The sequence below is a fragment of the Dendrobates tinctorius genome, unplaced genomic scaffold, assembly GCF_039654945.1.
Source record: "Dendrobates tinctorius isolate UK_male_01 unplaced genomic scaffold, ASM3965494v1 ptg000038l, whole genome shotgun sequence".
NCBI lineage: Eukaryota > Metazoa > Chordata > Amphibia > Anura > Dendrobatidae > Dendrobates > Dendrobates tinctorius.
Genome location: NW_027361706.1, coordinates 19,052,750 through 19,055,587, shown reverse-complemented (window position 1 = coordinate 19,055,587; position 2,838 = coordinate 19,052,750). Strand labels below are relative to the sequence as shown.

The window sequence follows — 2,838 nt, the reverse complement described above, 5'->3', positions numbered from 1 at the left end:
CATATGCGCAGACTAACAGCAAACATAAATACCGGGTGTACCTCTCCTGCCACTCCTATCTTGTGTATGAAAAAGCTGTCGTTAATACTGTTCGGATAGCGCTATCCATGAAGAAAGTGCACGGGTAGAGATATCCCATAGCTCTATTCCTAAAGGAAATGAACGGGTAGAGCCATCAGATAGCGCTATCTCTCAATGTTCCTGAGCGTAAGCTATTTCACATGGTTGAGCGCACTTGGGATCTGCCCCCAAGGCCCTGCCCATGCCCAATGTTTGGTCCGTAGACCGCGGCTAGGAGTTAGTCCCGCTTTTGTGTACAAAATTTTTGGGCTTTTACAATTGTCAAAGATCTTAGTAAAAGACTTGTTTGTACACACAGTTTACAGTCCTTTAGATGTTTCTGGTGCACTGGTGACAGCAGGCAAATATGCAGCTATGTCTGATAGTGCGAGCAGCCCTGGATAAACCACGCCGACAGGATGATATAAACCGACGGAAGACGGAACCTATGAGAAAAGATGTAAAACTAAAGTAAGTAATGGGACTCCATATTAGAGAACACTACTGTGGTGTCACTGTGACCGGACAGTAGAGGAATCTTCTCCATACAGAGGTCGGATCATTGTCAGTTATCAAACATGTGCAATGCCACCACTGACAGATCACATCTGCTTCACATGACTTCTTCTCACTGACCTCAAACAACAAGGAGATTATGGTCACACTTACCTCACCTCCTCTTCCCCTCTTCTACTTTATCTGTTTTTTGCTTTGTTCTCAGTTTTTGTGCAGATTTCTCTCTCTCCTGAACTGGAGATTCTAATGAAAAAGTTAGACAAAGATGTTGATTATAAACTCCTAATAGATTATCTTTATAGAGTTATGCAAACTGGTTAATATGCACCTGTAGCCTCTATGTGCCGCCATGTGGTGTCTCCCAAAGGAACGATGTCCCCTTATTAACATGACATTACTTGCAGCAAGCCAAAGTGTTATAATAATAAAACTTCAGCGTAAGATTAAAGAAGACCCGTCATAAATATCCAAGATGCACTCTTACTTTATTTCTCCTGCTCCCCTTAGACGTCTGTTTTAGGTTTTGTTAAAATCCCCCTTACGATTCCAGAGATGGGAGTCTTTTTAGTCAGTGCTAATTCTTATGTTCTTTACCATGGGGGTGTGGCTCACAGTATAAAACAGCAGAGCAGCCTGAAGACACGCCCCCAGATAATCTTGGGAGCACTGCCCCCTTGGTAAAGACCATAAAAATTAGCACTAAATACAAAGGCCAATATTTCTGGATCCATACTGTGGATTTTAGCAAAACGAAAATTTTAATACTCAGGGGGGCAGTGGGAATAAAGTAAGGAATTTTCAGATCCTTCATATGCAAATTCATATTATACTTTTGTGTTATAAGCTATAATAGGATGGCATATAAACCAGTACATACCTGATAATGAGGGCGAGGATGGCTCACTGTTTTTAGCAGTGAAACACTGATTGTCATCATCAGTTTTGGAATGGGGAGGTTCTTGCTGCCTGTTTGGTAGAAGAAAGTCAAGTAAATTATGAGTGAAAATCAAATGCAAAAGACCACTTAGAACAACAAGAAGGGGACACCCTGCTCAGGGCGCCATTCCACCAGCACGAATAAAGTCTAACGAGTAATATTGGCCTATAATGAGCTGGAAATGAATGGCTGGTCACAATGATCAAATGATACTTCTGGGTTATCACAAGCAAGCTGCACAGAAACCAGTTATCATGGGGTGGTGGATGCTGGATTTAGATTTGTGTAACTTGTGTCTAAACATACATCAGAATTTAACCTAATAATAATAATAATAATAATAATCTACTCACATGTCTGAGTGTTTTTCACTGTTCTCTGGGGAGCACAATGGAGGTGACATGGGCTCTTCATTGGTCACCATCATGTTATTGGTGGTATATAGCTAAAACACACAGAGATATAGAAAATAGATATATTTTTCAACTTTTTTTATAATTATAGGTTTTATACATTTTATTGACCACATACTTACTTTACAAAACTTTTGAGAAGATGAAACAAAGTTTTTTATTTCTGGACAACCATTGTCCTCATTTGTGTCCTCTTCATCTGAATTCCTTAATTTGTAATTCCCAATGCGAGCTGCAAAGTACAGAAGTTATCAGAGATTATTAGTATAAGACCCGGTCAGACAGTCACCATGTTATCACTAATAATCATGGGAACTGATTATCACATATAATGAAAGAAAAGACACACAGCAGTTTTCTGCAGATGACGTCTCATTTTACTTACTGTTAAAGTAGAGGGTGTCCTCATCTGACTTAAGATCAGGAACGAACAGAGGCTTTTGACTTAGAAGGTTGTTAAAATCTAACACACGCATAAATGGATGCATTTTTATCTCATTAGCTCCTCCTGGAAAAGAAAAACAAGACAGAAATTGATACAATCATTGTCAGAGAAACTACTCCATATATGTACAGTTTATATTAATCTGAACTGAAGATGTAACAGAGACAACATGAAGGAAATATACTGAACATTGTAGCATGAAGAATGGGGAATGGACAAGTTGGTAGAGTAGAGAATCTCAGTGCTGATCCTTATGGACACAATCATTTGAGCTGTAATAAGTCATTAACAATACTATTATAATATTACCTGTCCCAAGTCTTTGTTCTGGATTTTTTCTGAGCAGCTGAGTGATGATACCCCGAGCATTTGGTGGAGGAAAGTAATTAGATCTCCAAATTATTTCATCTGTTATATAAAAAGCAAATATTAAAAGGAAGGAAAACCTATTAATTTATTTTCATAAA

The 2,838-nt window shown here is 38.7% G+C and overlaps 1 long non-coding RNA gene across 1 annotated transcript; it reads right to left on the bottom strand.

Moving 5' to 3' along the window:
• Positions 1-768: 768 nt before the first annotated feature.
• Positions 769-1,952, bottom strand: LOC141088362 (uncharacterized). Its single transcript, XR_012231924.1, has 3 exons — positions 1,867-1,952; positions 1,454-1,542; positions 769-819 (listed from the first exon to the last, which is right to left on the bottom strand). It is a non-coding gene; the product is annotated as an uncharacterized lncRNA (long non-coding RNA).
• Positions 1,953-2,838: the final 886 nt, after the last annotated feature.